Raw genomic sequence first — 21203 nt, 5'->3', positions numbered from 1 at the left:
GTTCATATCGGTTTTTGTGAGTTTGCTTTACCATCCAGTTTAAGTCCCCTAACTTACATCTGCTTTTATCTATACTTTTCTGCATGTGAGATTGGGGTGAATGTATGTGAGAGCTGAATTTTAAATTTTGTGAGAAACAGACCTGTTACTCTGGTGTTGCAAGACCCCTTTTACAGCACTTCTATGTTTCCAGAATTCAAAGAAAATGATGGGGTTTATTTTGAGGCATATGTTTGAGACAGCACTGGAAGTCATTAGTATTGCACTAATGAGTCTTCTAAATGCTGTATGAAGTATTTCTGTTAACTTCAATAGTTTCTATTGCTCTATTAAATATTTCCCTGGTTGTGCTTCTGATTAAAGAAATAAAAAATTTCTAAGCTGTCGCTTTTAACCACTGTTTCTTCTCTAAGAAAACTCTTGTTCAATACTATGAGAATCCAGTACTATTCCAGGCCACCATCCTGCTTCATTAAGAGCTGTAAGAGTGCTGCTGGGTGGAGATTTTTGTGTCAAGTTACCAACACTGTTCTGCTTCCACTGTAACCAGCAATTCTCTGGGTTTTTTGGTTGTTTTGTTGTTTTTTTTTTTTTTCCCCAGAATATTTCTTCTCTTTTTGAAGCTACTCATGAATGTAGTCAATGGCTTGCTATGCTCTTTTGACTCTCTTATGTCTAGGATAAATTCCAGGAGCTTTATGGTGTGGCTTTAGGCTCCACTGGGTTGGAGATGCTTTTACTTGTCACCCAGACAAGAGCTCTCCTTAACTATTTAACACAAGAAAAAAAAAAAAAAACCAAAAACAAACAAACAAAACTAGATAAAAGCACAATAAAAAAATATAAAACCATTTTCCTGTTCCAGGGTGGAGGAAGAAGACACCCTAGGCACAGCTGGCAATTAGTTGTATATTTTCTTCAGGTTTTTAACCAGCTCTCCTAGAAATCTGGTTTTTGATGGACAGTTCTCTAATGACATTGGACAGTGAGAGCAGCAAATTTAATATGCTCTGCAAGTCAGGGATGATTGAAGTACCAGAAAACTGTGAAAGTCTGAGAGAAATGCCCTTGGAGTTTGCTTTGTCTTCTCACAACTTGCCCTTTCTTGTATTTAACCAGTTTGAGTCAAGGTTGTCTGCTGTAGGCTCCTCTGTGTCAGTGGAGTAGGGGAGTGTGAAGGGAGCTGATTTTTTAAAAATCTTTTTTTTTTTACTTTTCTCTTTAACCCAGAACACAGGAGCAAAACAACAGGCTGTATGCCAGCTGAAATCGTGGTGGCTCATGCGAAGTGTCAAAGTAGCTGTTGGTGCTGTCAGAAATCTGTTCTCGGTTAGTGTGGCAAGACATAAACTAGTAAGCAACTCTCCAGAGGTATTTCTGTGATTATGTGGCAGGTAATGACACATTTAATGTGTTAACAAGCTTGACTGTAGCTTGCTTGACATGTCCAGCAACCTCCAATTAAACTTTAATTTACAGAAATAATTCCTTCTGATATTGCATGCTAGTATTCTTCAAGAGTCTGGAAACATCTAAGTCATCCTAACCCATTTGTTAAATTTTATAGGTGTTGCTTATCTTATGATTAAACAAAATCTTGAGAAATAGGTTTCTTCAATGGAGCCCAGTTAAATATTTTGCAAGGACTGCTAAAGCTTGCAAGTAGAAGAAACTGACACTGCAGATCATTTAAATCTGTATTATCTCATCAGTGGGTAATTTCCAAACCCCTCTTATTATGTAAATGTATTCAGTAACCAAAAGAATAATTAAGTATGTGAGGAATCATACTTTTATGTGCTGTAAGTAATCTCACCTGTGTTATGTTTGTTCTGGGTGAAAAACAGCGTCTGACTGTGCCTGGGAGTCTCTCCAGGGATTTCATCCTCAAATGTTCAATGCTGTGATTTACAGGAACAGCCTTGTGATGCTTCTTGAACCTTTTGGAGCTTCCTGTTTCTTTCTTATTCTTCCCAGGACTAATGTAATTTTAGCTACTTCTTAGCAATTAGATTAGGCACAGGCGATTTCCTTGTAAAATTGCCTGAGCAGGTTCTTCCATAAACTGTAATAAACTTGTTGTGGCTCAGCAATGTTTGGCAGAATAATTAAACTGGACTTCAGTGCCACAAATAGGTATGTAGTTAAAAAACACAGATCTCCTCAGGTGCTTGTTTGAGTTTCTATAAACATAGTCTCTGTCATGGCCATATGTGCCTTCTATTTATGGCTTCTGCTGCAGTCTATGCATCATTCACTCTGGAAAATCATGTTTTAAGTACATTGGCCAATAAAGCCCTTGCACCTCTTATCCCTCAAATGTGCCAACATTAGATGGTTTCATGTTGTACCATGTGTGTCTTTGGTCTTTATTTTAGAATAACACTATTTTAATACAATACCCTTGAATGTTTAGGGATCTTAAGACAGAGGAAAGAGAGCAGTTAAAGATTTCATAAAAATCAAGAATCACCTTTAGTAGCATCTTTCCAAATAAACCTGAGAACTGTACAAACCTGACAATTTATTTTTCATGCAAGGGCTGTATTGACTTTTTGCAGCATGACAGACACATTCTGCTAGGTCTGTGTGCAAAAGAGACTCTGCTAACCTCCTGCCCCTTCCCCTATCAACCTCATCACTTTCTGACTGCATGTGTCTGGTTGCCCCTGCAGCTATCCCCATAACCACAAATGCCCCTTTAAACATCATTTCTCAAGTGCTTTCCTCTTCATTTCAGACAGCATAGATAAAGCAGAGTGTCCCTGTTCACACAGAGACATACTATTACATTTCCAGCCAGTAGTCTGATTGCTAAAAAGAAAAAATCCCCACCCATGGGTAATTAGTACTGTGTGTGTAGTTAATCGATTTAAAATTAAATGCCACTGGTGCTGCTGAAAGGTCGTACTAGGATTTGTTATTGCTTTGAAAAAAATCTCGTTTAGTGAAGACATCTCTGAGAAGGAATACTGGTTCTTTGTGCACTGCCTGCAACAAAAGAGAAGCTGGGGGTGCAGTTTCCACAAAGGATGCTGTAAATGTTATTATCACCTAGATCATGGGGTTTCTGTGTTAATTTTAAGAGAGAAGCCCTTCAGTGTAAGGAAGTGGCTGTATCTTCTTACTCACAGCAAAAGGAGCTCATGTGCCAGCGGTCTTGTGGGTGAGATAGGAACCTCATCTCCTGCTTCCTAGTCCATCATCCTCATCATTAGATGATTCTGCCTCCCAGGCAGACTGATTACTTCATATTTTCATTCATTAATGATTTATCAGACAGCTCCTCCCCTAAAGGCTCATCTCTGTTATACTCACAGCCCACACGCAACCAGCAACATGTAGCTGCCAGCTGGCACTCTGGCTTTGGGAGAGCAAGCTGCTGGTAGCCCTTCCCACATCTCCTGCTGCCCCCTCTTCCCCTGCCTTCCCAGCTGCTCAGCTCACCTGCCTGCTCCTTGGTGGCTTCTTAGATTGCAGCAAAGCCATGAACTGCCCCTGTGTCCTGTCCTCCTATGCCATTTCTCCAATCTGATTGTTTAATGTGCTTTTCACAACTATTTTTTCAATTATTAAAAAAATAGAGAGATGAGGTGACCCCACCTGTAATGCAGCCATGGTTGTGTTTGTTACAGAAAGAGTAGCCTCTCGTTTTGGTGAGAGGATTCACCCAGTGGCGATTTAGATTTTAGTAGAAAAGTGGGAGTGCAGGGGAGAGACTAAGTGAGCTGCGTCTGTGAGCAGGAAGGTGTGGGTTGGCAACAGTTTCAGGTTTTGCTATCAGGTGCTTGGCACAACTGCTCTGTTGAGATCCCTCTCCAGCTGTCTGTGTGAGAGTGATTTTTATCACGCTGCTAAAGATTAACTCATTCTTGTTCTCTGTTCTGCTCCCAGGAATCAGGCATGTTCTGAGGTCTGGGAAAGAGAGTCCAAATGAATTCTCATGATGAACGGGGGAAATCCAGAATTGTTTGCTACTGTCCAATTTGTCCTCTGCAGGCAAGTGGTGACTGAGAGCAGTGGGAACAAGGGCTGCAGGACAGGAAGAAAAAATATAAACTAGGAGAAAAGGAATAAATGAAACTCCCTCAAGTAATTTATACATAAATGTATAACTATTGAATGCTTAATCTACTCTTGGCAAGTGGTGACTGATAACTAATTTTCTCTCTTACCTCTCCCACACCCTCCCAGCATCTTCAGAAAAAGCATGTGACAGGAATAATAAATCACATTATTTTAACAGGCTAAAATGGAAATTATGGATTAAAAGTACTATGGATGCTTCAGTAGACAGAAACTGACTGTTCCTAGGATGCCTAAAGTATATTTTCATTTGCACTGTTTTTGAGATCTCTGAATTATTCAGGGCTCTCCACTTACCTCTTTGCCACAATACTTCTAAATAAAGCAGTGTTAAAGGCATCATTGTCCAATTGAGCAGCTCTTTTGCTCCTACTGGTTGAGGGTAGCTAGAGCCTGACACTGCTCAGGCTTTGGGGGAAGTCTGGATCTAAGTCTAGACTGGATTATCTTTTACTCTAGGTCTCTGAGTTGGAGCTTTGTGTTGCTGTTTTAAGGAGGGAGATGGAAGGTGAAGGGGAGTTCAGGCTGACACACACAGTGGTGCTGCGAGATTTATCTGTTTGGATGGCTTTGGCTTTGGAGCAGAGAGGTGTGTGAGAGCAGTAGATGGTTGTGTTCTTTGTGCAGCCAGGTATCTGAAAAAAGTGTCAGCTCTGAGGGTGTAGGAACTTGCTGCTCCATGTAAGAGGAAGCTTCAGGGCTCTCACAGAGAGGGTGGAAGACCATGGCAGGGCTCTGCTCACACCGGCTGAAGGGAAAGTGCATTGTACGTGACTCAGGTCAGATCAGGGGGAAAACCAAGAACAACAGCAAGTAACTTATTTCAAGGGATAGGCTGTGAGCAAAGCAGGGACTTGGGACATGGCTCTTGCAAGCCTCTGGACCAAGGACACAGCCCATTGCTTGCTGTGAGATTGGTATATTCCAGAAGTGTGGGTGAGGATGGCAACCGAGATGGATAAAGCACTTCATGCGTTAGCAGGTGTGTGAAAGCTTCTTCCAGGTCTCTCAGTAAAACCTGTCAAACCTGGCACACGACTGTCAACAGATCTAAGGGCTTCTTGCCTGAGGAGATTTCTGGCAGTAAAGCCGAGTGTAAATTTACAGCACCTGACTCCTTCATTCCCTGTTCTCTGTATGTGGGGTGTGCATAGGGTGCATTAACTGTGCAAGAAGTTGCTGTAGTGTGAAGAGGATGCACTGAATTTCCACCTAGTGCTAACTGTGTGGGGTAAAGCACAGTTAACCAAGCACTTGTTTGGTTTTTCCTTGCATCCCATCCCTTAGCTTTACCACTTGGATTGGAGCACAGAACATAAAAAAGAGGGATTCCGAACCACACCTTTTCCCTGCAAAATGTCTACTACGCTTTTGTTGCCTTACTGAATTGTTGCATTTGTCTCTGTCTTGTAAAAGGAATGAGAGGGGGATTTTTGTAAGTGCAGCAGGTCTTCACATGACCTGCCAGAATCACAAACTGCTGCAGTTAGAAAGGGCATCTGGAAATCATCTACTCCGGCCCTCTGCTTAAACCAGAGCAAACTTAAATTTGGTGTCTCAAAGTCATATCCAGGTGGGGTTTGGATATCTCCAGCTGTGGAGACTGCGGAGACTGGGCAAGATGTGCCAGTGCTCAGTACCCTCACAGTACAAGAGGGTTTTTTTCATGTTTAAATAGCATTTCCTGTACTTTAATTTGTGTCCATCACCAGTTACTGGAAACCACTGCAAGGTCTTGCCTTGTCTCATTTACTGCCTTCCATGAGGTATTTATACACATTAGTAAGAGCCTCCTCCAGGCTGAAGAGTCCCAGCTCTCTCAGCCTTTCCTTATAGGATGGAGGGTCTGAAATCATAACCATCTTTGTGGCCCTTTTACTGGATATGCTCAAATAAGTTCAAATCTCTTCTATACAAGGGAGCCCCAAATTTCCAGGGATCCTGAAATTGAATCCAGCACTCCAGTCATGTCTTACCAGCGCTGAATACAGGGGAAGGATCATATTTCTCAACGTGCTGGAAGTGCTTTTTCTGATGCAAGCCAGGAAGCTGATGGCCACCTTTGCCATGCCATAAGGGAGCATTGCTGGATTATGTTCAACTTAGTTTCCACTAGAACACTCAGATTTTCTCCTGCAGTGCTGCTTTCAAGCTGGTCAGCCCTGGATTGCCTGAACCCTGCTGATTCAGGTTAGCATTTTCAGCTTTATCTCGTGTTTAATGTGTCTGTGGCAGCTATTTCTTTGTGCAGATTATTTGGTCATTTTACATAATTACACTATTGAACTAATTAAACTATCATCCTGAAATCATGTCCTGTGGAAAGCAGTTCCCAAAACAAGGCTCAGTGAGGCTTGCACCAAAATGGAACATGTTACCCAACTAAGGTATTGGGGTTTATTTCCTCCCTTTTTCTCACGCTTAAATGTAAAATAAGCATTATACTGACGGAACCAGGCAAAGGCTAATTTGCCTCATTTGAATGTGAAAAGGAGCCCACATCCTTCCTGTGCCCTGCAAAGAATGCAGAAAGACTTTACAGAGAAAACAGATGTACTAATATGTATCACTTGTTGGGGGCAGGGGGAATCCAGGGTGCTGCCGTCAAAGCAGTGCTGAACTTGCAAGAAGACAAAAGCACCAGCATACAAAATATAATTCTGGGAAGCTGACAAGGTTGGGACTCTTTTCTTTTGTTTGTATTTATGCTCCTGGCATCTGAATATATATATATATATATATATATATATATATATATATATATATACACAAAAGGAAACATGGAGCCTCATTTTTCATGCTTCGTCTTCAGGGAAGATGGTAAAGTGCCCAAATGCAAACAAAAAGCAGAGGCTCCAGCCCAGCTGTAAGGAAATCTCCTGCATTTCAGAGACAGTATTGCCTCACCAGAAGAATACACTACTGATATCATATACAAAACAAACATAACTTTTTCAAGTATCCCTTGATTTCATTTGTGTTTTAAATACCTCTCCAACATGTGATTATGAAAGAGTTTGTCCTGTTAGCTCACAAAAAAATGCAGGATACAGTGGAGAGTTTTAATGGTCTGATGGTTTTCATCACGAGAGACAGAGAAAAAATGAACTCAGATGTTATTTCTACAGCTATGCAATACATTCAGAGTTCTATCCTTTCCTGACCCATCTGTTTATCCCTTTCCAAGAACTTTGGCATTGAGCAGTCAGCACTGACCGGCCAGCTTGTGAATTTGCTGGTGTTCATAACTTCCCAAATTCAACAACTTGCCTGATGCAGATTTGGCCCTGTAGCAGTATAGAGTCTCTTGCCAGCTTTTAGCTTGCAGACTGGAGGCAGTAGCATGTGGCAATTTATAATTTATTGTATACATGTATTGTCAGTCCCAGTAATAAACAGGAGAGTGCTTTAAAGTTTCCTCTTAAATTACTACCTCAGACTTCCTCCTAAAAACTGGTTTTCCAAAAGCAGAGAAGTGAAGTGTAGCAGTTACTCAGATGTCTTTTTTCAGCAGTGGTAGCTGAGTAACATCCATGGGTAGGTGCAGTGCTTAGTGAAGATGTTGTGTTCTTTTCCCTAAATGCAGCACAATGGACATTTTCTTACAATCTGCAATACTGATGTTCACTTCAAATTGACATTTCCTATTCTTTCTGCTGTTTGCAACTTTGGAAAGATTTCTTTATTCACAGGAGTTTTAAATCTATAGCACTGACATACAAATATCCAGCCGTGGATAAGACAAGCTCAATAACCTTGAAAGGAGAAATTTTAAGCCCACTTACCTAAATCACTTAGAAGAATGTGAATGGAGCACAACAGCTTGAGATGTTTGAGTTGCAGTTTAAGTGCTGGCTTGTTTTGTATGATCAGGGTAAATAAAATCTTGGCCTTGAACTGGTATCTGTGTATTGAAACAAACATCTCAATGCAGCACACTGCAGAAGGAAGGAAACAGGAGAGAAATTAGATCACTTTCCTGAATTATTTCTTGTAAGTGTGTAGTCTTCTTACGTATGGAGCACTCATTTCCTGTTGTAAAAATATTGTAACAGCCTGCAGTAGACAAACAACAAATAATCTGCTGTTGCTGAAAACTGGAGTCAGAGGAGCATGTTTAGAGGGAAGTATTGGATGACTGCAGATGATTGGATCTTCATGCTCTGAAAAGACAGTGAGCGTGAACTACATAACCATTGCTGTGATTTGTCCTTATAAGCATGGCTTTACAATATGGGAGAAATAATAGACTGACTCTTCATACACATGGCAGTGTAAAGGTATGAGTGCATTTGGTTCTTGCTTTTTTGTTTTGTATCATCTATGCTTTTAGACAGAACCATGTGTGTATCTTAATCCCCTATTCTTCATGTGCCTTTATCCTGGAGTGCACGTGCTTTCCTTATCTCTGTCTACAGTGATGTGGGTTTGTACCCATATTCCACATGTTCTCTTACAGCATGATTAAGTTCCAGTTGCATGAACTGCACCAGCTGTGTTTTGTGATAGGAATCATAGAGGTGAGAATCCAATTCAGTAACAGAATCACCAGTCAGAATTGTTTGCATTGGAAGAACTCTTAAAGTTCATCTACTCCAACACTCTTGCCCTGGACAGGGATACCTGCCCCTAGACCATGTTACTCAAAGTGCCATCCAACCTGACATCAAACATTTCCAGCAACAAGACACCCAGCAACTTCTCTAGGCAGTCTGTTCCAGTGTCTCACCACCCTTATTGTAAAACATTTCTTCCTATATCCAGTTTAAAACTAACCTTTTTCAGTTGAAATCTGAATTAAAAAAAAAAAAAAAAATCACTACAGGTCCTGATAAAGCATTTATCTTCATGTTTCTTGTAAGCTTCCTTTAAGACTGTTCTAAAGGCTTCCTGGACTCTTCTCCATGCTGAACAACCCCAACTATCTTAGCCTGTCTACAAAGGAAAGGTATTCCATCCCTCTAATCATCTTCATGACCCTCCTTTGGACCTGTTCCAACATGTCTAAAGTATGGTACTGGGGATCCCAGAGCTGGATGTAGAACTCCTGGTGGGATCCCATAAGAGCAGAGTAAAAGGACAGAATCACTTCCCTTTACCTACTGGCCACACTGCCTTTTGATGCAGCCTAGGATTCAGCTGGCTTTCTGGACTGGAGTCCCATGTTGCCAGCTCATATCCAATTTTTCATCCACCTGTACCCCCACGTACTTCTCCACAGGGCTTCTTTCAGTTCCTTCATCCCCCAGTCTGTACAGATGCTGGTGATTGCCCTGACCCATGTGCAGGACCTTGCACTTGGCCTAGCTGAATTTCACAAGGTTTGCACAGTCCCACCTGTCAAGCCTGCCGAGGTCCCTCTGGATGACATCCCTTCCCTCCAGTGTGTCAATGGCACCACTTAGCTCAGTGTCATCCACAAGCCCGCTGAGGGTGAACTCGATCTCACTCCTATGCCATTAACAAAGATCTTGAACCAGGTAGGCTTAGATGAGATATGTGAGGGTGGTGAGGTACTGAAACAGGTTGCCTGGAGAAGTTGTGGATGCCCCATCCTTGGAAGTGTTCAAGGCAAGGATGGGTGGGATTCTGAGTAACCTGGTCTAGTGAAAGTTGTCTCTGCCCATGGCAAAAGGCTGGAACAAGATGATCTTTAAGGTCTCTTCCAACCCAAGCCACTCTATGATTTTATTACTAAATTGTATATAATTCCTTATTGCCTGAGCCTTGTGATGCTTACGCAGGTCCCAGCATAGAGTGAAAGATTCTGCGGCTTCTAATGCTCAGCCAAACTGTGGGCCACAACTTGTGGCCACATTCTGGGGGCAGGTCACATAAAGGGTGGTAGACAAAGGGCAAAAGTCTGTTTCTACTTGGTGTAGGGGTGATTTAATGTTCCACATCAAGTAACTTCAGTGGCTGTTACACAAGATCACTCTTGTCTCAGACCACACTTCCTACAGACATTAAAAATGGTAATCTTTATCTGTCTCTCAGTCATGGTCAGATGACAGATGCGGGCTTTTATTGTGGTAGAGTGACCCACACAAGTAGCTGCAGAAGAGCAAAGTGAGAATCCTCACAGGACTTTATCTTCCTGGAAACACTACAGGAACACAGAAAGGGGAAGCCTTAAGTATCTCACCTGTTTTTTGTGTTAAACCATTGCAGACAATCTTTCTGTATGGACTGATGGGGGAGGAACTGGAGGACTGGGAGGAAAGAAAAACAGTAAATAACAGAGCTGTAAGCCTTTCTTAGGAGAGGCAGTAAAAGGGAGAGGAGGAAATGAGCTTGAGATCTGCTTTTTCATTTGGTTTTTATTATATAAAGTTGGGGGACTAGCCACGTTCAACTCTGGTATTTTCCCTGGTGAGTTCTGAAAAACTGTATCATTGATGTGTGGGTGTTCCTCTTTTTACAGAAGTCATTTCAGGAGCAACACCACCAAGTGGAAAAGGAAAGTTTCAACTGAGTCTTTTATCCTCAGGATAGACATTGTATAATCCTACCATAATTTATCTTTCTTATGGAAAAAATATTCCCAGCTTCTCTTCTTGTTGTCCCTGTGCAGAAAAATGTGTGTTGTCTCAATGTTCTCTGACTTCAAACTATGTAGGCCCAGAGCATGCTAGAGCTTGGATATTTAAGTGAGTGGCAAGGCAGGAAGGAATGGTCCTGACAATTGTATTGAGAGCAGGTCCATGCAGCCCCCTAAATTTTAGAAGCATGTGAGAAAGGGAAGAGTGCTTTACATTAAGTAGAGAGAAGTGTTAGGAACTCTTTTGAATGTACTGTGGCCATAAAGGACTGAATTAGGCTGTTCCTGGGTTTTAAATTAGTACTTTCCATAGGACAGATGTTTCATGCGTGTTATGTGCAAAGAACCTGTTATATACACAAGTCGTGCAAATTTAAGCTATAAATTAAATGCTGTGTATACATACAAATGCTACTTTGGGAACATTTGTCTCAGTTCTCCCTTTCTCAGACGTATCAGTATTGCTGCTGGGAGGTGAGCATGTTGTTTGGTTGGGGTTTGGGTTGTGCTTTGTTTCCTCCCATTGTTTTCCTCAGTGAGGAAAGGAGATTGGATAAAACTCTTTTCTGGTCTCTGTTGACATCAGCACATTCGATCTGCCTGCGTCCAAAAGAATTATGTCAAAGCAATTGCCTGCATTTGTTTCTTAGCGTGTTCTCCAGCAGCACTGTCGCTTGAGGGTCAGACTGGAATACATTAAACTGGAATTGGGGCAGAAACTGCAGCCAGCCTCAGGTCAATGATGCCTCTTGAGATTTGTGAAAGTGACACTTCTGGGGTTCATTGCATTAAATTCCATAGCGTTTCTGTGTCTAGTCTGGATGAATTACAAAGGCAGATGGGATGGTTAGTTTCACATTCTCCTATTTAATTATGTGTCTGTGTGTCTAGAATAAAAGGAAAAGCCTTGCATCTGATTTACTTTGCAATATTTTTAAAAAAGATATTTTTAAATCCATGCATTAAAGCTCTTTGCCTCTATGTAGTTTTTATCATTTATAGTTAGGAAGATTCTCACAGTTACTTCATCTGTAAAATTCTATTTCTGGAGTCTGGCCTATGTGATCCTTGGTACATCTTTTGACAGAAGCCTTTACAAGGTTTAAAAACACAGTTACATGTGTGCTTAACAGAACATCCTCATACTGTAGGATGTAGCTGGGGTTCTGCCAGAGGGAGAGGGGAGAAAATGTATCCAGGGGGACAGAAAGTATAAAGATGCAAAAATGCAAAATTCAAACCGTACTTTTTCAGATTCATCTTTTATTAGTGGCTCTGAAACCTTGTCCTTGATCAGCTTTCCCTAAACTTCTGCTCTGTTAGTGACTAACAGTTGCCAATCACAGTTTTGAGTTGACTGTTGACAGGAACTGTTGATAGGAATGCTGGATATAGCAGAGCTGAAGCAGTGGGGTGTGTGTTAATGCATGTACACATACATGTACATACACACCACCCTTGGACGGGCCTTTTTCCTCCCTAAAATTTTTACAAACTTTCTGGCTGTGATTCACTCTGGAGAAGCTTTGTACTATGTGTTTACTGAAGACAGGATCTTTCTTTTATGTTTGTGACATATGACCAAGATTGTACTATGCAGTGCATGCTGTGTTTTAGCAGGCATCACTTACTGAGTTAACCAAAAGTTTGAAAAACATGTTTTTTCCACCTGTTGAGCATAAAAATAACTAGAACCATAATTAAATTTAATTAGATGTTTGTATGAAATAACGCCTTCTAAATCTCTGGAGTGGCATATGTGAAGTAGTCCTGAGTTCAAGTAATTGAGACTATTTTATCTGTTTTATTTGCAGCATTTACACTGCAGCATTCAGTCATAAATGGGTTCATTCCAGAAGCTTAAAATGAGATGATGCCAGCAACTGGCACAAATCAAACACTTCCAGCCTTCCCACTCCTGCACATTGATAGGATTAATACTTTCTGGCCAAAGGCCCAGGTTAAGACAGACAGCATGCACAAAAGCTCGTGCTGCCTCCTTAAAAAACACCAAATTTAAATATTGGCAGGCTGTGAGATGAAGCAAATTTGGTAACCAGGGCCCCACAGCTAAACACATGGTCCCCAGGAACCCAAATGCCCAACCCCAGCCTTGGGACAGATAGCCAAAAGCTTTCTTGGCAGCACCCAGTTCCCTCGGCATGCAGAAAGGGAAGGAGAAGACACAAAGACACTCTGAGTGACTTGGGAGGTTCCTGCAGGAGTAGTGCTCATATCGATTCATTCTGCATAAGGATCTAACTTGTTTCCATGAAGAAGGTAGCTAGGGTGAATTTGGGAGAGGAAATACCAGTGAGGTATGGAGAACTCTTTTCCGCAGCATAATTCTCTGAGGTCACCTTCTGTGGCCCGGTGCTGCTGCGATGAGATCCCAGCCAGATCCCTGGGCCAAGGTCCCAGTGGCACACAGCAGATGAAGTGAATTGCTGAAACAAGGAGTCACTGCTGCTTTCACAGTGGCAGAGTCGTAACAACACCCATCGTTTCCCTAAAAGTGGTTTCCTTGGCATCTCAGCATGTGGAGCTTTGTACTGTGAGGTTTTGTGTGCAGCCAGGTGCTGGGAATTGAGAGAGGCTGCCTGCAGATGCTGGAGAAGATGGACAGTTGGGTGTCAACCATACTTAAATGGCACCTCATCCCCAAAAGCCTGGGGTTTCCCTGGAGATGTTTTGTAAGCTGTGAGCAGGAAGGCTGCCAGGATTAATACCCTGCAAGGAGAAGGAGTGTTTCTTGGTGGCAACACAAAGCACAGTGTGACCACTTGGCTCACCTGCAGGAGCTCCTGCTTTGTAGCAATTAACCCAAGCCCTGTGGGCACGCATCCTTTTTGAATCAAGCGTGGTTACTTTCACAGCTTTGCAGAGGTGGGCAGTACCTCATAAAATGTGGTGCAAAGAGTTAATTACTGATTAAATGCCTATAACCCATTAGTGCTGAGCATGCAGAACAAACTTGCCTGTTCACGGCCTGGATTGGAATAATTTTCAGACCTGATGCAATTTCTATCTTTGCTAGGTCAGAGTCTGCTGTTATAAAATTTATTCAGTGTAAGAATACTGCTATACCATGAACAAAATAACAAAATTCCCTCTAAGATTTTTGTTATAACAAAACTTTTTCTAGCCCAGTGGTTTCAGTTATTTAATTTCTCTTCCCTGAACACTCTTCCAGTTTTTCCAACAGTTTTTTTGTAAAATGGAGCAGCAGAACCTGATACATTATTCACGGAGCAGAGGAACGAGAACCAAATACAGTGTCACCGTAACCTACCTACTCATCTTTTGATTTTCATTTGTTTGTACAGCTGAGGCTCACATTAGCCCTTTTGGCCACAGCCTTGCGTGGGGAATTCATGTCGAGCTGATTGCTTCCCAGGACCCCAGGTCTCATATTCAGTCTGTGCTTCGGAGGATAGAGTCCTCTCTCTCCCTCTCATCCTGTAAGTATGGCCTGGATTCTTTATTCTCATAAGGTGATTTTTTACTTGGCCATATTAACCTAATTTAATATTAAACCTAAACTGGCTTCTCCCATCTTTCTACAGACCCCAGTTGCTCCGTGTCAGGCCTGTTCTTTTGTGGTTTGTTTTCTGCCATTCCCAGTCTCATGTCTAACTGCAATGACTTAACTTTAATTCAGGTCACTGGTAAGGCTATTAAATAGTAAAGGGATAATCACCAATGCCTGTGGAATCCAACAGGAACCCATTTGTTTGGTAATAGTTTCCGATTTACAGTTACACTTTGGTTTCCTTAATTTGTCAGCTTCTTAATACTTCTAGTATGACTGTGGACTCAAAAGTGACTTCAGTATAAAATAGGGTCAAGGTTTTAGCCTGTCTTATACAGTGCTCTCCACCGTGGAGTCCTGATTTCCATGTACAGATGGAAACACTCCATGTAGGCTTTAAAGCATTCAACAGAACAAGTCAAATTACTTAGATTTGTAATACTGTTAACAATGCTGCCTTCATCAAGTGAACTTGTAGTTTTTGCAAGAAATTACATCAAATTAGTTTGACAGGATCTATTTTCCTTAAAGCCAAGTTAATTGACTTTAATTACAGAGCTCTGAAAAAAGTTGTTAATTGAGGCTGATGTTGGTTGATCTATCCTCTGCAAAATACTGGAGACTCATCCAACTGGCCTGTAATTACTTTCTACCCTTCTCAAATAGTAGCCCAGTATGAGCCTTCTTCCTGTCCTTGGTCCTTCCCCAAGGGCCAAGAACTGCTTTAGATGCAGTAGCAGCTCCAAGACTACTTCTGTAAACCTTCTGAGACAAGTTTATTTCTAGCAACTAATCTGTATCACCCAGAATCGTTTATCTGCTGCCTAAAATCCCCTCTCCAGGGGCTGCTGTGGTGGGAAGCTATTTCATTATCATCATCATAAACAGATCATCCAGCCTTTTACCTGTGTGCTAATCGGAAACATTTACTCAATAACTTCTGCTGCTGTCACATTGTTATGAACGTTTCTACAGTTTTTATTGTTCAGGATTCATCCTTCATAATCTGCTTAGAAAAATTGAAATGCATTTCTGATTTTATGTGCCTCTATTTTTTTTTAATATCTTCTTGTTTCCTGTATATAATCTTTATTTTAGCTTTTTTTGCTTCTTATTATCTCTTCCTGTTCCCCCTTTCATGTACCAGTTTTCTATATAACATTTTATATGTATTTTCACTTCCTTGGTAAACCCAGCTGCTGGGGTTTTTTTTTTTGTTATGTGTTATTTTTATCTAGCCCATTTCCATGGTTGTAACACTGGAGGCATTTAGGAAATGTCTTAAACTGCAGATGTCAGCAATTTTCTGTATGTTCTCCTTCAGCCTGATTTGACTCCCATTCACTCCAGTTTTGTGAAACTGCTTCTCAGAAAGCATGCACTAGGACTTTAATTTATGCATCTATAAAGAGTATACGCTCACATATTGCATAAAATTCTGGTCTGGATTTGACTGCAGACATTGTTAACTATTTGCACAGGAAGTGTTGGTCCTTTTCAGTCTAAACAACCAGTAACTTTCTGGTTTGTGATCATTTCCTCTCTACTGAGACAAAGTCTCAAGCAGGGATGCTCTGGCTCCTGTCCTAACCCACGTATGACTCACGGGCAGTTCAGGTGTAGCTGTGTTACCCAACCAGTGGTGAGCTGTGTGTGTGCAGCCCCTGGCTGGGGCAGGAAGCGGGTGGGTCCTGCTGCACATGGGGTGGGTGCTTGTGTGACCACCTTGGGGTTTAGTTCATGTGTGGTGGAGTTCAGCTCTTCACCTTGTGATGATCATGCTGTGAGCTGCTTCTGTCCCCTTTGGTGCTGCCAGGTTAATGTTGTAGATGACTCATTGGCAAGAGCTTAATTTCACAAGGTTAGAAAGGCCAATCCTTTTTGGAATTTAGGGGTTACTTGTCATTTGTAGCCCTTTGGAAAGGACAGGCTTGTGTTGATGCTAATCACATAAGGTCTCCAGAGTAACACAGAGGGGATTTTGTACTTCTTGTTTGTAAATATTGAAGAAGCTCATTATCCCTATAACTCTCCAAGATTATTTATTTCCTAGTTGTCAGTCACTCAGATGTCATTTGTGACACATATGGCCTGGCACCACCCTCTTCCATTTGGATTTTTTAAAGTTGCTACAGCTGTTTCTGTTACTGATATAATAGTCTAAATATAGCTATTATTTTTCAAGAGTACTATTTTGAATTGCTACTTTATAGGCAGAGGGTTTATCCATTTTTTTTCAGAATCCTGTAATTAGCATATAAGCAACTGAAAAGGGTCATCTTCTCATAGCCTTTGCTTTGGTTGATGATCTCCTCGATATCCAGTTTGTGCTAAATGTGCTTGTGGTTGCTTATTTGACCTGACTCTCCCAGCCTGGCTTAGAGTGTCAATTTGTTCCCTATCAAGAGGTCCTTTTCCCTTTACAACACAATCCACAAATCTGACATGTCCCCTATGCTGTGGGAACAGCAAAGTTGTTAATTTCAGTGGCCTTCAGCTTTTTGTCTCTGTGCTAGGAAACAGGGAGGAACTCCAGACAAGATCTCCAGATCTCCTGAATTGTCAGGAGTTGTGTATTTCACAAGGCATATCACGGGGTCATTTTCAGTGAAACCCTCCCTATCTGCTCCAGATTACCACCCAGTTTTGCCTTTTTTTTTTTTTTTTAATACACAGAAATAGAGTGGACTTTGTACACACTGAGGGTGTAGAATATACCTTTGGTCAGTTGGGTTCAACTTTCCTAGCTCTGTCCCTTCCCAAGCCTCCCCCTGCCTACTTGTGACAGTGGCAGAGTGAGAAACAAAGAAGGTGTTGATGCTTTGCGAGCATTGCTCAGCAATAACTTAAACACTGGTGAGTTACCAGCGTTGTTCTGCGCACACAGCAGGGTTTGGGATGCTGTGGAGAAACTGAACCCCATCCAGACACAGTAAATTTACCCGAGATATCGTCTAGCAGTAAGCTGTTGTCATACACTGAAACCACAGTGGCAACAGCTGGGTTTGAGAGAACAGGTCTCACTAGAGAATTTTCTCTGTGTGTGTGAGCATAGGCAGGGTTTCTGCGTGTCCCCATTACTGGTGTAGTCAGTACTTTCACACTCACTGCCTTTATCACAATGTGGCTGCCACTCAGTTTGGGGACCCCGCCCATCAGCATCTTTGCTGTTGTAGGTGAAGCCAGCTACAATGATGGTGAGAAATCTGAGGCTTTCTTTGTGGGCTGGCCACAGGCAAATACTTGCTCGTGTTTAGGAAGAAGAGGATTTTCCCCCCAGTGTAACTGGACAAATAAGGGATTTAAATAACTCTATTAAGATGTTAGCAGTAGCAACCTAGAAGAAATGAGAGCCCCTTCAGGAGGGAATGGTGCCTGGAAGGGTTTCAAAGTAAGTCTCTCTCCTGATTTGAGACTCAGCTTGCTCCCTTTTTCTTGCTATCACATCCTCCAAGTTCTTTGGTCACAGCACAGAAATCAGATAAGGCAGAGAAGGGGTTAGTTTCATTCCTGCATGTGTGAAGGAGGATGGGGAGGAGCAGTGAGGGTTTTTTTTGAGAGAAAATATTTTTCTATGCCCCTTTCATGGTACATAGTGGCAAAGAGTTGCAGAACTTATTTACTGCGTCCTTCCCCTTTCCTCCCTTCCTTCCCTGTCTGTCCTGATTCACATTTGGCACTCTGCTCTGCACCGCTCCCATACTGTGGGTTAGATGAACACCCATTAATCCTGGGTAGAAGCTAAAAATAGGAATTGAAAGAAAAAAGTCAGAACAGTGTGAATCAACCTGCAATCATCTTTCTGTTCTCCTAATGGGAGAAAAGAAAGAGGAAATCAGTGGAGACTCTGTTTTACTTCTTCTCTTTCCAAGACAAAATTATTCTGGCATTTGCAGCAGTTGTTCTCTTGCTATAGGTTTTCTAATTTACACACTTAAAAGGCACTTCAAAATTTAGGTGCATTAGTTCAGAATGCTTATGCAGACCATCCACCCACTTCTCTCTGCTCATGAATAGAGCTACCACAAGCAGCCTGATGAAGGAGGAATGTAGCTCGAAATCACACCATTGAATTTACATGGTGTTCTCTCAGAACCAGGGATAGATCTGTCTTTTGTGGGGGTTAACTCTAGAGTAAGCAGTAGCTGCTGCCATTAGTTCTTAATTTCAAAGATTCTTTTAATACATTTTAAGCATAAAAGAATCCTATGTGCAGTTTTAAGTCCAACTTGCAGTTCAGTTCATGAGCGTAAAACCTGCAGGCCTTCCCTCTGAAGTTAGTTACACATAAGACTTTTTCTTTCAGATTACAAGTGAAGTTTGGAGGTTGGTGGGAAAAGAAGAAAAAACAAACACAGAAGAGCATTTTCTCAGAACTACTGCATTTTTCTAGGGCATCTTTTTTTCAAAGTAATAAAAGCCCTGAGACAGTACGAGGCATAACTCAGTGTAACTTTAAGAGATTGCAGCATGAGCCTTTAATTGCTTCTTGTGTTTTGTTCTGGTTTGGTTTTGCTGAAAGGGATGTATCACAGGGAGTGGAGAAGAATTCACTGCTTTTTGAAAAAGATGAGGCCCCAACATTCACAGACTTGGCTGGCAAAGAAACTGCACAAAACCAAAAGGGTGGAGATGTGTCTTTCATGGGCAGTTTGGAGGGTTCATCTTCTCTTCTTGCACTGGGGAGCTTTTGATTATGGCTGCTCAAACAGCATTGTGGTAATGCAGCTTCCTGTGACCTTGCCAGGTGACGTCCCCACCAGACAGCTGCCAGCCAGTCTCGCCACCACAACTGACCCTCAAAGAGCACGTGGACGTGGTTATTGTTCCCCCTGCCCAGCTGGAACACTGACTTCCTTTTTCCTCTCTAACTTGTAATAAATAGATCATATAGCTATATGGATAATGAACAGATTGTCTGGGTTGTAGTAAATCTCTTGCCAGAGGGGGACCAAGACATTCATGGCTCTTCCTTCCTGGCCCTGAGTGGCCATTCGCCCTGCCCCATGGACAGCTGTGCTCACAGCCTCTGGCAGAAGCCAAGGCTCTGGTGGTAGCTCAGTGAAGTCCTTCAACATGCACCTTCTCTTCCCAACACTGACCTCCAAGGCTGGCTGAAATTAAATGGGCAAGGTGAAGCCCAAACCTTAATTTTTTATAACTGTCTTCTAGTGCCAATCTCAAAGAGGAAAAGAGGGAAGGCAAGCACAGGGCCACACTTTGCAGGCATGTGTTATAACTTGACCTTGTCTGTATTGTCAGGAAGCTGTTGTTTCCAGGGCTGTGTGCCCAGTCACTCAGTAATGGGGAGGAACAGCAGGGCAGAATATGGCACTTCAAAGCCCCTTCCAGGGTCTGCTCTTCTTGCAGCAGCTGGAGCTGCTCCCTTTCCTGAACCCCCTCTGCCACCATTGTAGAGGACTTCCAAAGCAACTGTAAGCTGACAAAAAACAATAGTAAGAGCACTCCAGCATTGTAAAAGGCATTGGCTTTGAACCAGGGCAGAATGGCAGCAGGAGCTCAACTGAGACTGCTCTTCCTGCTCTTCCAGCCATGGATGGCCATGGACACTGGGCAACAGCCTAACTTTTGACTGCTACAGATAAACAATTGAACTGCTGGTGGATTTTTGCTGCTCACACCACTAAAGCAGAATCTGGGAGTGAAACATTAAAAATCAAATTATGCAGCCCAGGAATTTTTGAGTGATGTTTTGAAACATACTTGAAGTTTTGCCCTGGTGTTTCTGGCTTTTTGTTTAGGAACATGACTTTGTGTATGTGAGATTTTCTGCATATGTTTAACAGTCAGAGGACATCCAGTGGTAGTACTGTGTCTTCTCTGATTTACATTTTTTAATGCAGCATGACAAGTGTGGTGCACATGTAGATTTGCAAGAATTCTGCACAAATCTCCAGCTTTATTCAAGGCTGAACTGGATCTATCACAATGCAGTAAAATTATATTCTTTCTAGATTGGACCTTAGTATAAAAATTATATGTATATACAGTAACCTCCAACCCACAAGCCTGGGAACTCATGAATAACATCCAGAACTTTGAATTTTAAAGTATTTGTTGTATCTCTCTGACTTAAAAATTGGGAAATCACTGGCTAAGCTGGAATGTAGGCAGTCCTCTAAAATGTCCCAGAGTTAATAGATAAAACCAAAAACTAATGCAATAAGTGCTGCTGTTTCATTCCATCTGTTTCATTTGAGTTGGCTTGAAACTAACACAGTATTAATTCTGGAAATCCAAAATGCTCCCATCAGCATAGATATGAGTCAAAGAGAGGTCAGAAAACAGATAGCATGAGAATTACTGACCTACATAAGACTGGTTTAAAGTGCCTATTTGTTGACCAACTTGGAATGCCTTCTAGTGACTTGTAATGGTCAAAGTGGGTGAGTGAGACTTCTCTGAAAATTGGGGAGTTTAATGTGTCTCAGAGTTGTGTTTCAAATACCTAATCTATCACTTTGTCTTTAGGAGCTTCTAATAGGGCATGGAAAGTAAGACATTTCAACTTTGGGGTAAATTTCTGTGTTGATTATTCCCATACACATCCTGCAAGAGGCATTCCACAGTAATTTTCAGTAATTTTTAAAGTATCTTTTAAAAATTCTTGGAGTTCTTATTCTTGGAAAGCCTTTTCCGTCCTCCTTGAACCTTCACGGTATCTCAGAATGTGGCATTTTGAATATTAAATCCTACAGTAGCTCATAAAATTTGGTTTATTTGATATCACAGACTGATAGTTCTGTGGTGCTTTCAGCAGAACATAAAGCACCATGAAGATGGCCCTTAGAGATTTAATTTTTCACAGCCATGCTGGATGAAACCCTTAGTTTGATTCATGCCTGTTCACCACAGAGACTGAATAAAAGCCAAGGATTTTTTGCTTCTGATTTCCTTTTAACATAAATATTTCTTAACTCAGCTTCCCTGCTGATGCTTTCCAGACAAGAGTTGTAAGACTTGGTCAGAAAAGGCAGTTGCCAGTCATCCACCCTATCCCTTTTGTGTTTTTTACTGAAAGAA

At 41.7% G+C, this 21203-nt stretch overlaps 1 protein-coding gene across 5 annotated transcripts in view; it reads left to right on the top strand.

Annotated features, from left to right (window-relative positions):
* FYN (FYN proto-oncogene, Src family tyrosine kinase) overlaps positions 1-21203 on the top strand; it is a 135783-nt gene that overhangs the window by 69361 nt on the left and 45219 nt on the right. Inside the window, exon 3 of one of the 5 annotated variants that reach the window (XM_021555485.4) lies at positions 13954-14088. The exons of 3 other annotated variants lie outside the window; for them this stretch is intronic. The gene's annotated coding sequence lies outside the window, so the exon portion shown is untranslated. Of the gene's footprint in view, positions 1-13950; positions 14089-21203 lie in introns of those variants that run through there. One more of the 5 variants, XM_085575027.1, reaches the window with a different exon arrangement.

The sequence above is a fragment of the Lonchura striata genome, chromosome 3 (genome assembly GCF_050655825.1).
Source record: "Lonchura striata isolate lonStrDom1 chromosome 3, ASM5065582v1, whole genome shotgun sequence".
Lineage (NCBI taxonomy): Eukaryota > Metazoa > Chordata > Aves > Passeriformes > Estrildidae > Lonchura > Lonchura striata.
This window is presented reverse-complemented; position numbering and strand designations above follow the sequence as displayed.